Source organism: Rana temporaria, chromosome 4 (assembly GCF_905171775.1).
Source record: "Rana temporaria chromosome 4, aRanTem1.1, whole genome shotgun sequence".
In the NCBI taxonomy this organism is placed as follows: Eukaryota; Metazoa; Chordata; class Amphibia; order Anura; family Ranidae; genus Rana; species Rana temporaria.
This window is the reverse complement of record NC_053492.1, coordinates 413507552-413522907: the sequence shown is the minus strand read 5'-3', so window position 1 is coordinate 413522907 and position 15356 is coordinate 413507552. Positions and strand designations below refer to the sequence as shown.

Below are 15356 nucleotides of genomic sequence, written 5' to 3'. Positions count from 1 at the left end.
CAATAAATTTGGATTTCAGGCTCCTCCCGGCTAATACTTTTCACATAATCGTTACATTGAAAGTCTTGCTCACAACACTGAATTGCTTACTGTTCCCCTCGCAGGCCTGCTTGTAAAGAGCATCAAAGAGAATGGCCCCTATTGAACTAACTTTAAAAACCACAAATAAAATATAGATCAAACGCTCCCAGCAAAATATGCTAACACACCATATCTTTAAGAGAAGGTCTTTAGGGACACACGTCTCCCTTTGTATGGAATTTGGGAAGACTGGTCTTTTCAGGGAGTTAGCTGTCGACTACTGGTTAATGATTATGTTACAGGACAAGGATCCCGGCTTCTGAGCTGTTTATTAACAAGGAATTTCTTTGTGTTTTTAAATGAATTAAACATATGTTGCTTTGTCTCTTTATGTCCTGTACATGGCGAGCTGTGCATCTAAAAGAATGAGAAAAACACAGCAAAATGCAAATGAAGGTGCGCGTTTTGTGTGATGGTTTCCTTTCTAGCAAAGCCTAAATAATCATTTTTCACATCTCTCAGGAAACTGCTGAGAGTGACAGAATGTTTGTTAGCTGGGAAGCTGCATTCTTCCATACTGAAAGTTGGGTGTTGTGGTAAAGCTGACCTCCATGGTGTAGGAAAATCGTTCATTAGAATGAATAATTGATTGTAAATAATAAACTGGGATTTAAAATGTAGCTTACATTGCAGTTGAGTAAAAGAATTTGGTTTAATGTAGTGCTTTATGTTACGATGTGATGGGGTTTTGTATTGACCTGGGCATTTTATAGATAGGCAACTCCTATTCTCATATTGATTAGTGGTTCCAAATTAATTATATCTACTGCAGTAAGGATCATACACAAAAGATACACTCAGCATCTTTCCAAATAACTGTTCTGCTTTATTATGACGTAATTGAAGGTTTTTATACACATGATTACGTAGGTATCACATTAATATTACAATTGAACGTTTATGGTAACAAGGGGAGTAACATAGGCAGACTAATTCTAATCAGGACTCGAAAGAATGCAAACAGGTAATGAAAACATTATTAGTGCCGTATTAGAGGGCAGTGTGCAATACATACAAAATAGAATACAATTATATACAGAACTTACAAATTTCCTTAACAGTATCAGTTAGTATAAATTGTGAGATCCTAGGAGGCCTAGCAGTGATTTACAAGGCTCATCTCTCACTCACCAAACCAGCAGGGCCGTCTTTACCACAGGGCAAATGGGGCAGCTGCCCAGGGCCCTGTCACTGTTGGGGGCCCAAAGCAACCGCCTTTTTTTTTTTTAGGGGTCCGGAGGTCCCCAGGGGCCCGGAGGCCCCCAGGGCCCCATATGGCAACCCCCCTTTTTTTATTTATTTTTAAATAAAAAAATATATTTTTTTAATATATTTTTATTTATTTTTTTATTAAAGGGCCAATTTTTTTTTAGAGTTTTTTTTTATTAAAGGGACAATTTTTTTTAGGAGTCCCCAGGGGCCCGGAGGCCCCCAGGGCCCCAGATGACAACCCCCCTTTTTTTATTTATTTTTAAATAAAAAAATATATTTTTTTAATATATTTTTATTTTATTTTTTATTAAAGGGCCAATTTTTTTTTAGAGGTCTGGGGGTCACCAGGGGCCCGTAGTTCCCCAGGGCCCCGGATGACAACCCCTCTTTTTTATAAAAAAAATATTTTTTTATATATATATTTTTTATATATATATATATATATATATATATATATATATATATATATATATATATATATATATATAAAATATTATTATTATTATTATTAAAGGACCCAGAGGTCCCCAGGGCCCCGGATGGCAACCCCTTTTTTTTATAAAAAAAATATTTTTTTATATATATATATACCCCTTTTTTTTATAATTTTTTTTTCATATTTTATTTCTTTTTTTTCTTTTTATTTCTTTTTTATATATATATATATATATATATATATATATATATATATATATATATATATATATATATATATATATATATAAAAAGGAAAAGCTGCGCTGCAAGTAAAATCAACATAAATAGTAAATTATGTATCAAATACACAAAAATCCCAGTGCAAAAACTGAAAATTAGATTTGTGCAAAAAGTCCATATGAGATGTATCACAAAGGATTGCAAAGATTGTTTAAGAAGTTCTCCGAATGGGTGAAGCAAGATATCCAGTAAAAAATCTTGTGAATAAGATGATAAATCCACCACCACTTATGTGTCAGCCGCTTACCAGAACAGAAATGAAATCAAGCATGTAAGACATGGATCTATAAGGGTCCTGGATAAACTGCCGCTCACTCTCCAATATCACCAATCCTTAATATCAGACCAGCTCTCTCCACAGAAGCGACCCAAAGGAGAAAGACACTCACATAGTGTGATAACGTTTTTAAAATTTTAATGAGTAAAAGTATTGCACTTACATGTAAACAGTGTAAAAAGTGCGATCAATAGTAATAGCCGGCCGGCTCTGCTGTCTGCTCGTCCTTCCGGGTAGACAGCGTGGATCGTGATGACGTCAGCACGTCGCTCCTCCCTACGCCGTTTCGTCACAAAAATGACTTCTTCCAGGGGATACGAGCGACGTGCTGACTCGCCACTCTTATAACAATATACAACACCCGGGACCGCCCAGCTCTGAACCTTGGGAGATCGCGGGCGTCGACCGCCATTTTTAAGTTGGGATCGCTGCCAGTATTTGCTACTAAACCTAAAAAATTGCGGAGCATTTAAAAACTTATGATACTAATGAGTATCAACCTTGTAATAGAAAAAAACGGCGTATTGACTCACCGTTTTTTAAAAACGAGCATCGTGACAGAAATCACCTCCACTGCAAATACAGGGCTGCGTATATCTGTCACTACATAAATTTTAATACTAGACCAGTAAAGAAATTATTGGTATATAATATTAAGGGGCTTAAAATATCTAAATTATTATAGTAAACCAATTAGCAAAATGAATTACTCATAGGTCCGCTGTTTGAACAACTGCGGATCTGAAAATGATAAATAAATTAATAAATCTATCAGCGGATAACCGCATTAGAGATTAACATGATAAAAATTCCAATGCTAGATATCCTAATAATGTGCAAAAATTCATAAAAATAAAGTGAATTAATTAATAATATGAAAGCAGCCAAAAATCCGCAATTTAAGCGGACAAAGCTGCGTCAATGCCATAACAACATAAAAAAGACCTCATGAATGAATACAAAACATCCATAGGAAGAAAAAAATATATAGTAATAATATTGTGATCAAGATATTCTTAATCTATATGACAAAGCAAAACTGTGAAAGTGTCTTAAGCTAACCTCTCATAGATCAATTAGAGATTGATGGGTGCACAAAAATTATATAAAGATATATATATCAAAATATATATATCAGAGTAGTGACAAGGGTAAAAAATTTTTAGGTGAATTTATAGGGGTATGCCTATCAACAAAGCCCATATATACCAAGATTCAGAGATGGTTCACAGAGATACGTAAAAGTTAACCATTATCTATAAACGCGTTAACGTCAGTATCTATGTTTAGTCCATAAGGACTATATGTACGGACTCTATATATCCAGGCCATCTCCATCCTAGAGAGTTCCCTAACCAGTGAACTGCCTCTCCAGTGGGGCTCAAACTTATCTATTCCAATAAAGAGTGTCCCCTCTGGGTTACGTGCATGGTGTTGGTCATAGTGACTGGATACTGAGTGTTGCGGGAATCCTGATCTAATGTTAGCGATATGCTCGCCAAGCCTGACATTCATTGGTCTTTTGGTTCTGCCAATATATTGTAACCCGCAAGGGCATTCCAAAAGATACACCACGCCTGTAGTGCTACACGTGATAAATGGCTCGATTTTATGTTCATTCAGTGTACTTGTGGATTTAAAGCATAAGGTTTTCTTAGATTTGATCTTATTTAATTTACACACTGTGCAATTCCTGCATTGGTGGTAGCCCTTTATATTGCGTTGAAAAAAGGACACTTTCTTCATGGGTGGATCCACCACATTAGGGGCTATCCTATCCCGTAATGAAGGTACACCCCTGAATATCACCTGAGGATTAATAGGCAAAAAGGAATTTAAGATTCTATCATTGGATAGTATATGCCAGTGTTTTTTAATTAGCTTTTTGATGGCATAATGCTGGTTAGAATATGTCGTGATAAAAGGCACAATCGGTCCATCTCTACTTGGTTTAGGGCCTGACAAAAGCAAAGTGTTCCTTTCAATTGCGGCCACCTCATTGTAGGTACTCTCCAAAGATTCGGGGTCATAACCCTTCTCCAACAGTCTATCCTTAAGAATGCCAGCCTGTATTTCATAGTCCTTCAGGGTAGAGCAGTTCCTCCTCATCCTTACAAATTGGCTCTTTGGAACCAAATTCAACCAATTGTCATGATGACAGCTTCCCTTAGGAATAAAAGAATTCCTGTCGGTTTTTTTAAAAAAAGTTTTGGTCTGATATAGATCTTTATCTTTCATTATAGTAAGGTCAAGGAAGTCGATTGACTCTTGACTGGCCTCAAATGACAGACGTATACCACGCTCATTGTTATTGAGCGTAGTGATAAAGGATTCCAATTCTGCTCTGTCTCCTGTCCATAGGAGGAGGACGTCATCAATATACCTGGCCCACAACTTAATGTGAGGATGGGTATCACCATAAATGACGTCCTCCTCCCATTTGGCCATAAACAGATTGGCCAAACTCGGCGCATGTTTAGCGCCCATGGCGACTCCACTAATCTGTTTATAGTAGTTATGGTCGAACCAGAAATAGTTATGGTCTGCCGTATACTCCAAAAGTTCCATCAGAAAGTCCTTCTGCAAGGATACCAGATCAGAGGAAAGATCCAAAAAATGTCTGACAGCTTCAAGCCCTAAATTATGAGGGATAATGGTATATAATGATTGAACATCAGCTGTCACCATCCATGTGTCTTTGTTAGCCTCAATCTGGGAAAGTAAATTAATAACTTGTTTTGAATCTTTGAGATGGGATGGCATCTTCTGCACCAAAGGTTGGAGGTAATAGTCAATGTACTTGCCCACCCTGGAAGTGATTGAATCTATGCCACTGATAATCGGGCTCAGAGGTCCCCAGGGCCCCATGTGGCAAACACCCTTTTAAAAAATTTTTATAAATGTTTATTTTTTTATTTTTGTGTATATATATTTTTTTTTATTTTTTATTAAAGGGCCCAGAGGTCCCGGATGGCAACCCCCTTTTTTTTGTAATTTATTTTTATTAAAAAAAAAATATTAAAGGGCCCCAGATGGCAACCCCCTTTTTAAAAAATCGGATCGCTACACCCCTTTTTTAATATATATTTTTCTTTATTTCTTTTTTTGTAAAGGCCCCCGCTTCTAAATTCGCAGCAGCCCCCGCTTCTCAATTTCAGGCGGCAGCACCCCCCCCGGTTCTCTGCTCCAGGGGGCCCATGCCTGAAGCTGTGTAAGTGGCCCCATAATTCCTGATCCTTGCCGCCCGTTAAGCCCCTGTGCTGCCCACAAATCAGGCTGAAAATCATCAGCGGCACACAGCCAGTGACAGTACTGCTTCCCTTCCCAGTGTTTTAAAATGTACAGCACCCCTGGCTTCCCTTTAGACGTGCACTTCTCCCTTCCTGCCACTGGGTGCTGCTTGTATATAAAAGTGAATTAGAATGTGATTTTATAACATCCCCAATTTGCTCTTCCCGAGGCTGACTTCTTCATGTTCTGCTTCTCAAGGTATGTCACTGTTTGCGAATCTATATTGTAAATAGAAGTTTTCTGTAGAGTGTGCCCAAAGTCTTTATAATATTTGATGATTCACTGCAGGTCTGGTCAGTGTTTTAAAAAGTTCCTCTATTTTACACATGGCATGGCATGGGGGTCACAGCACCGTCTGTCCATTCTGCTTTAGCACCATGGGACCCCCATGCCATGCCATGTGTAAAATAGAGGAACTCTTTAAATCACAGACCAGACCTGCAGTCCAGGCTGAGTAAGGCCTCAGAGCACATGGCATTACTGTCTGTATTTAACTGCTTGATGGGCTTATTTTGGGCCTGGCTGGTTCACATGTATGTGTTTTGGCAGCCCACATTTGCGCAGGCACAGCAGCCCATTCATTTGAATGGGCCGCCATGCCTGCGTTTCCTGCAAAGAAAAGCGCATGCCTCATGTAATAGGCTGCGCACACGGCACGCCTATGCCCATCAAGCACTGAAATACAGCACTGTCTGTCCATTCTGCTGTCTGCTGTGACTTATCTGCAGTTCCCGCACTGTCAAACTTGCTGCATTTTTAGACGTTTAGGTCACGCTTTTAAAAACACAGTGCGTTTGTGTGTGTGCAAGAACTGCAGGTAAGTAGCATGGTGCAAAAGCAGAATGGATTTCAAGGCAACTGTATTTTTAAAATGCTGAATGCACCTTTTTTCTGCAGGAAACGAAGGCATGGCAGCCCATTCAAATCAATGGTCTGCTGTGCCTGCACAAATGAGGACCGCCAAAACATACATGTGAACTTGCCAGGCCCAAAATAAGCTGGAGGGGGGCCCAAAAAAAATGTTTGCCCTGGGCCCAAACCATATTAAAGACGGCCCTGCAAACCAGATATACAGAGCTCATTGCAATTCATGGAAACGCTCACTCAGCAACTCCAAACAACACCCCAGGACACCATCCACATACTACTATGTTATAGACCGCCAGGTCCAAAGACACATCACTGACAGAATTTATGTCGACCTACACCTTAAATACCAAACACCTCCTGCTACTTGGGGATTTCAACCTCTGGGCCAACTCTACACAGGATCCCGTCGCCGACGCCTGCATTGACCAATCGGAAGGACTAGGTCCGCAGCAACTGATATGCGCACCCACGCATGCTTCAGGTCACACCCTCAATCTCATCTTCAAACAGGATATGGATATCAACATAATGGAGAATAGGCCCTTACCCTGGACAGATCACCACGCAATCAAATTCAAAATAACTACTAACACCGTCTTAAAAAAAACACCAAACCCGTTAACCCCAAACCCATTATAACACAAGATCCCAGAAGAAGCTTCACTCGGAACTCTTCAAAACTACTCTAAAATAAAAACAATAGAACAACATCAAACAGCAGTAGGAACACTTAACTCCATCAACAAAGCACTACTACAGACCGCAGACATAATCGCTCGGAAACGCAGAACGCTCATCCGGAAAAACAACTCCGGCTGGTTCAATGACGCGCTCACATTATTGAAGCAAGAACGCAGAAAAGCAGAAGCCGCCTGGAGAAAAAACTCAACAAAGGAAAACCATACAATTTACAAACTAATCACTAAAAAATATCACAAAGAAATATTTAAAGCAAAAAAAGATAATTTTTCAAATATCCTCGCAAAAGCCTGTAACTGTCCCCGCGAGCTCTTTAACTTAGTCGCTCAGACCATGAATCCAGCCTGCCTAGAGGCTCCGAATTATGAAACACAAGATTTTTGCAATGAATTATCGGATTACTTAACAAAATTGAAAAAATCTGTGAAACAATTCAGCAAAAAAAAACTACAAGCCCCACCCAGTTAAATCAAAAAGTTAATATCAATACAAGTACGCCTCAATCAACAAAATTTACACTAAAGTCAATTTCCATCGACACCACAAAAAATATTATCAGAACCCTGCGAGACAGTACATCGCCTAATGACATCATTCCCACAAAACTGCTGAAAGAATGTGCCGATATTTTGGCACCAACGATCATGCACCTTATAAATGTATCATTTAAGGAAGGTATGGTACCGAACTCCATAAAACAAGGGATAATTAAACCCATTCTAAAAAAAAACAACCTCGACCCCAAAGACCCAAACCATCGTCGACCCATAACAGGACTAAACGTCTTCTCCAAGGTAATGGAGAAAGCAGTAGTGCAACAGCTACAACACCATTTAGACATTAACAAACTACTGGACCCACTACAATCGGGTTTCCGTCCTGGTCACGGGACGGAAACAGCACTTCTCAAAAATGGGATGATGCTCTCGAAGCAGCAGACGAAGGAGAATCATGTCTTCTGATACTGCTGGACCTGAGTGCCGCCTTTGATACAGTAGATCACAAAATGTTGCTGACGCGCCTAGCAGAAGTGGCTAGAGTTGCAGACTCGGATCTTCCTTGGTTCTCCTCCTTCCTGGAAAATCGATCCCAGACAGCAAAACTAGGCCCTTTCACTTCAGAACAATGTACTGTGTCATGCGGAGTCCCCCAAGGGTCACCCTTGTCACCCGTACTATTCAATATTTATCTCCGCCCTTTCCTCAAAATTATCAGTAACCAGGATTTACTCTACCATTCCTACGCCGACGACACCCAACTTTATTTTCATATCAGCAGCAAAAAGGATCATTCTCTCGGGCTAGAAAAAGGCCTTACTTTGATAGAGAACTGGATGATGGAGAGTTACCTTAAACTTAATGGATCAAAAACAGAACTTCTTCTGCTCCACGCAAACCGAAAGAGACTAGCTACGACAACATGGACGCCCTCGCCCATTCTGGGACAAACCATTACCCCTAGCACCAAAGTCAAAAGCATCAGAGTCACCTTTGACTCCGACATGACAATGGATGCACAAATAGGTTCAGTAGTCAGCGGATCTAACCATCTTCTTCGCCTGCTATGTTGACTCGTTCCCTTCATCCCAAAAGAAGACACAGCAGTAGTGGTGGGAACAAAAATCAACTCCAGGCTCGACTATGCAAACGCCCTTTACCTTGGTCTTCCAAAATACCAGGTTGCTCATCTACAAGTCGTCCAGAATACAGTGGCACGACTTGTAACAGGAAAAAAAAACTGGGAATCAATCACTCCCTCCCTCAGGTCCCTTCACTGGCTGCCCGTGAAGGACCGGATTACATTTAAGGCCCTCTCCCTGACGTACAAATGTGTACAAGGAATCGCTCCCCAATATTTATGTGAGAAAATAAAATACCACAACCCCAATTGCGTTCTCCGATCAACTAACCAAAATCTACTTCAAATCCCCAAGGCCCCTTACAAGACCAAAGGAGAACGAAGATCTGCAGTCCAAGGACCCTGACTGTGGAACGCATTACCAACCAATATCCGAACAGAAGTGAATTCACCTTCAGGAAATAACTCAAGACCCACCTATTCTGAAGGCCAAATTAGAAGGAAATGGATACTAAGCGCCTTGAGGCCATTCAGTTCACATTTGTAGCGCTTTACGAGTTTTTCATTCATTCATTCATCTGTGAAAGGTTGATGATAATCTGCATACATAATATAGTTATATATGATATTATTATGGGAAAATACTAATTCTTTATGTGAAACTGTTGTGGGTACTTACCCTAAAGCCTTGTACACATGATCAGATTTCTGATGGACTCAAATCCGATGGATTTTTTTGTCGGATATCAGATGAAGCTGACTTTCATCAGTCTTGCATACACACTATCTGACTAAATTCCGACTGTGCGAAAACGCGGTGACGTAAAACTCTACGACGAGCCGAAAAAAATTAAGTTCAATGCTTCCAAGTATGCGTCGACTTGATTCTGAGCATGCGTGGATTTTTCTCCGATGGAGTTCCACACAGACGATCAGAATTTCCTATCGGTTTTTATCCATAGGAAAATTTTAAAACATGTTCTATTTTTTTACACCAATGGGAAAAAAAGACCGATGGGGCCCACACACGATCGGTTTGTCTGATGAAAATAGTCCATCGGTCTTTTTTCATCGGCCAAACCGATCGTGTGTACACGGCTTAACACAGGTCCTTATTATACGTTGGGCCATGAGGCCACTTATGCTGATGACTCATTTATGTTTTGTGTTTTTTTTTTTTTTTTGTGTTATTACTTGACTCGTGTGATGTTGAAAATGTGGATAAAAATTGTTTTCCAAAAAAGAATTTGATTTAATTGACAGCTGATCTTCTCTCCCACTAAATATGATTTTTCCTATGATCATATACTGCCTTTTTCTTGTGCTGGTGCTCTGGGAGCTGCTGGGTATGATGGAACACGTGTCCCCTTTCTTTCATGAAGCAGTGATTTGCACCCCGTTGGTCAATTGCTGAACCCAAGCACTGTAATTTTGCCAATTGTAAACTTTGACCCAGACCAACCTGGTATTTCCACAGTGCGGATGGAGTAATAGGGTGCAGAGTGGGCAGGCTGACTATGGAACCTATTACAGGCATACCCCGCAAGTACACAATGGGACCAGAGCATGTACTGCATATAAAACAAAAATGTACTTGTACTTGTCTGAAAGCATAAAATGCAGGGTCAACGATAAGGACAAGTTCAGTCTCTGCTTATAATATATTTGTAGAGCATTTGTTTTTTTTCTCAGTTATTTGATTATCTTGTATATAATCTTTTTTAGATAATATGACATTCTGGAGGCATTTAACTGTTTCTTGCCATAGTTGGTCCATTAACCACTTGCCGACTGGCTCACGCCGATGTACAGCGGCAAAGTGGTTCATTCCCGCGAATGGTATTGCTCATAGCCATCGATTGTCAATTGTGCCTTTCAGATCTTATAGCCACACAGTTCTATATTCCTAAATAAATAGGACATAGGCTTGTAAAATATCAGTTTTCACATTTTTTATTGTCACTTGGGAGTATATATATATATATGAATATATTGAAAGAAAGCCTAAAGAAGTACCATTTGCAAGAAGCCATGTGGGGGGGACACAGACAACATGTAGAAGAAGGTGCTCTGATCACATGAGACAAAAACTAAACTTTTTTGGCCTAAAAGGAAAACCAACACTGCACATCCCCCTGAACACACCATCCTCAGCGTAAAACATGGTGGCAGCATCATGTTGTAGGGATGCTTTTCTTCAGTAGGGACAGGGAAGCTCATCAGAGTTGATGGGAAGAAGGATGGAGCCAAATACAGGGTAGTCTTATGCCCTGTGCACACGATCGGTTTGCCTGATGAAAACGGACCGATGGACCGTTTTCATCCGACAAACTGATCGTGTGTGGGCCCCATCAGTTTGTTTTCCATCAGTGAAAAAAAATAGAACATGTTTTAAAATTTTCCTATGGATAAAAAACCGATAGAAAAATATTGAGAATCTGTGGCAAGACTTGAAAAGTGCTGTTCAGATGCTCTCCATTCAATCTGACAGAGCTTGAACTATTTTGAAAAGAAGAATGGGCAAAAATGTCACTCTGTAGATGTGCAAAGCTGGTAGAGACATCCCCAAAAAGACTTGCAGCTGTAATTACAAAGTATTGACTCTGGGGGGCTGAATACAAATTCACGCCACTTTTCAGATATTTATTAGTAAAACATTTTGAAACCCATTTATCATTTTCCTTCCACTTCACAATTATGTGCCACCTTGTGTTGGTCTATGACATAAAATCCCAATAAAATACATTTACGTTTTTCGTTGTAACATGACAAATAGGTGGATTCAGAAAGAGTTAGGCCGGCGTATCAGTAGATACGCCGACCTAACTCGGAATCTGCACCGTCCTAAGTTTAAGTGTATTCTCAAACTGAGATACACTTAAACCTATCTAAGCAAGCCGTCGTATCTTAGGGTGCAATATTTAGGCTGGCCGCTAGGTGGCGCTTCTGTTGAGTTTGGTGTAGAATATGTAAATGCATAGATACGCCTATTCACGAATGTACGTTCGCCCGTCGCAGTAAAGATACACCGTTTACGTAAGGCATTTTCAGGCGTAAAGTTATTCCATCAAATAGCTGGACTAGTAATGTTAAGTATGGCCGTCGTTCCCGCGTCGAAACTTGAAAATTTTACGTCGTTTACGTAATTCGTCTGTGAATAGGGCTGGACGTAATTTATGTCCACGTCCAAACCAATACGTCCTTGCGGCATACTTTGCCGCAATGCACACTGGGATATGTACACGGACGGCGCATGCGCCGTTCATAAAAAACGTGAATCATGTCAGGTCACCCCCCATTAACATAAAACACGCCCCCTCAGCCTAATTTGAATTAGACGCACTTACGCTGGCCACATTTACGCTACGCCGCCGTAAGTTAGGAGGCAAGTACTTTGTGAATACAGTACTTGCCTATCTAACTTAAGGCGGCGTAGCGTAAATACGATACGCTACGCCGCCTTAAAGATGCGGCGGTCTTTCTGAATCCACCTAAAAATATGGAAAATTTCAAGGGGTGTGAATACTTTTTCAAGGCACTGTATATCATGGTAACAGTGGGGCAGATTCATCAAGAGATACGACGGCGGATCTCCTGATCCGCCGTCATATCTGTGAGAGCCGACGGTCGGATCTATGAGGCTGATTCATAGAATCAGATTCCTCATAGATCTCCCTTAGATCCGACTGGTGTAAGTGACTTACACCAGTCGAATCTTAGGCTGCAATCTACCGCCGGCCGCTAGGTGTCGTCGCTTTTTTTTATGCGTCGGATATGCAAATGAGTAGAACCGCCGATTCAAGTCCGTACGCCCGCCTGTCGCTTTTTTTTAACGTCGTTTGCGTTCGGCTTTTTCCGGCGGATAGCTACCCCTGCTATATGAGGGGTAGCTAATGTTAAGTATGGCCGTCGTTCCCGCGATGAGATTCAAATTTTTACGTCGTTTGCGTAAGTCGATCGGGAATACGGATGGCCGCAATTGACGTGCCCGCCGCTAACAATGACGTCCTAGCGACATCATTTGGAGCATGCGCACTGGGAAATTTCGCCGGGAGCGCATGCGCAGTTAAATCGGCGCGGAAACGCGCCTGATTTAAATTGTACACTCCCCCTAGCCGCGGAATTTGCATTCCGCCGGGGGAGTTACGATCCGACGATGCAATTTTCGAGGTAAGTGCTTGATGAATACTGCACTAGCCTCGCTAAATTGCACCGGCGGATCATAAAACACGTGGATCGAGCGGATCTAAAGATGAATCTGGCCCATTGAGTTTTCTTTGCAGTGAGGAGTGCCGTAAAAACATGCCAAGCTATCTCTATAAGGATGGCAAGATTTTGTAATCGCCCTAGAGATCTTTTTGCCTGTGGGCAACTTTATGCAGATTGGCTTCTCTGAAAATGTCTGGGCTGCATTAATTAATTAACAGTTTAATTGTAAATGTAATTGCCTAATTTAGCAAAGGTTACTAAAGCTGGAAAATAAGTGAGGAAAAGGAGTCAGCACAATATTATCACCCCATAGAAAAGGATTTTGAAGTCTTGTTTCGAGCAAGGTTACAAATAATAGCTTTTAGTAAAATATATCATTGTAGTAAAGAGCAATGTGCACAGTGCAGAAACTCATACCAAAACAAATTCATCTGTTATTGATCTGTTAAGGGTAATGGCATTGTTACTTTTATCAATAGTTTAATTAGGGACCTAAAAAAAAAGTAGACTCATTTGCAAACGTGTGATTTACAACTGTTGTAACATAAGTAGAAAATACTTTCATTGTACACTTTGATGTCATGCTACTGTCATTGGGCCAGATCCACAGTCAGCGGAGTAATTTTAGGCAGGCGTAGTGTATCGTAGTTACGCTACGCTGCCGCTACTTTGAGAGGCAAGTGCTGTATCCACAAAGCACTTGCCTCTAAAGTTACGGTGGCGTATCGTAAATCTCCCGGCGTAAGGGCGCGGAATTAAAATGATGAACAGGAGGGCGTGTTTTATGTAAAATAAGCTTGACCCCACGTAAATGACGCTTTTTTCGTAAGGCGCATGCGCGCGCATGCTCAGTATCACGTCGAATTTTCTAATTAAATTACGCCCGCTTAATGCCTAGACCACGTGAACGGAATTTACGCAAAGCCCTATTCGCGAACGTTTTACGCAAACGACGTACACAACGGAAAATTCTACGCTGGCCCGACGTCCATACTTAACATTGCATACGCCTCATAGAGCAGGGGTAACGTTACGCCTAAAAAAGCCTTACGTAAACAACGTAAAAAAATGTGCCTGGTGGACGTACGTTTGTGGATTGGCATATCTAGCTCATTTGCATACTCTACGGCCCCGTACACACGACCAAACATGTCTGCTGAAACTGGTCCGCGGACCAGTTTCAGCAGACATGTTTGGCCGTGTGTAGGCACGAGCGGACCATTTTCGGGCGGATCGGACAGGTTTCCAGCGGTATGGTATGCCCTGCGGTATACCATAGAGCCTTATGCCACGCAGATTTTAGGCTGCAGTCGGCGTTACGATGTTCCTGAATCAGGAGCATTCGTAACGCCGGGGCAAGTAAGCAATTGCGCTGTGTAACCTATGGTTACACAGGCGCAATTGCTTCTTAAATCCGGGCCATTGTGTGTACGAGGCTTAAGGGTGGCTCCTTGGCTTGCAGGGTCCACCCTTACATGCACATTCATGGTATATTTGCCACCTCTTCCTGCACTGGATGCATATAGGCAATTCTAGGGCCTAAAGCCTCATACACACGATCGGACTTCCATCAAACTTTTCCGTGGAATTTTGTTTGAAGGGCGTTGCCCCTGAACTCGGTATGCATACACACGGCAGAACATTTTCAGCCAACATTTACCAAACCACGTGGTTTTTCAGCTCTTTACTGCAACACTTTGGGCAACTTCTGCTATTGTTGTCTGATGTTTAGCATTGGTTCTCAGTACTTTGGATTTTAGTTGGATGGATTTGTGTAGACACGATCAGATAATCCAACAGATTTATTGTCAAACAGTTGGTGAGAATGAACAGCCAACATTTGTTGTCGTTAATTCCGCCAACAATTGTCTGATGGAGCATACACACAGTCGGATTATCTGACACCACACGTCCATCAGACGTTATTGTTGTAAAATCTGATCGTGTGTACGGGCCTATAGTATGATAATGTCCTAAACCATAAAGCTGCGTACACACGACCATTTTTCATGTCATGGAAAAAAAACAAAGTTTTTCTCGACGTGATTCTTGTCAAGCCTTCCTTGCATACACACGACCGTGAAAAAAAATGCTTGAGCAAAGCGCGGTGACGTATAACACGTATGACGGCTCTATAAAGGGGAAGTTTTATTTGATTGGCGACACCCTTTGGACTGATTATGCAAATTTCCCTTCTCATAACCTGCTTCTGAGCATTCTCATTTTTTTCCCGTCATTAAAGTCTACACACGACCATTTTTCACAACGTGAAATATGACGAGAAAAAATAGAGCATGTTCTAAATTTTTAATGCCCATTTTTCACATAGAGAAAAATGCTCTGGAGCCTACACACGATCGTTTTTAATGACCAATTTAACCACTTAAGACCCAGACCTTTAGGCAGCTAAAGGACCCGGCCA

The 15356-nt window shown here is 41.1% G+C and overlaps 1 protein-coding gene across 3 annotated transcripts in view; it reads left to right on the top strand.

Moving 5' to 3' along the window:
• Positions 1-15356, top strand: part of MACROD2 (mono-ADP ribosylhydrolase 2) — a 3190351-nt gene that overhangs the window by 982279 nt on the left and 2192716 nt on the right. The window lies entirely within an intron of this gene.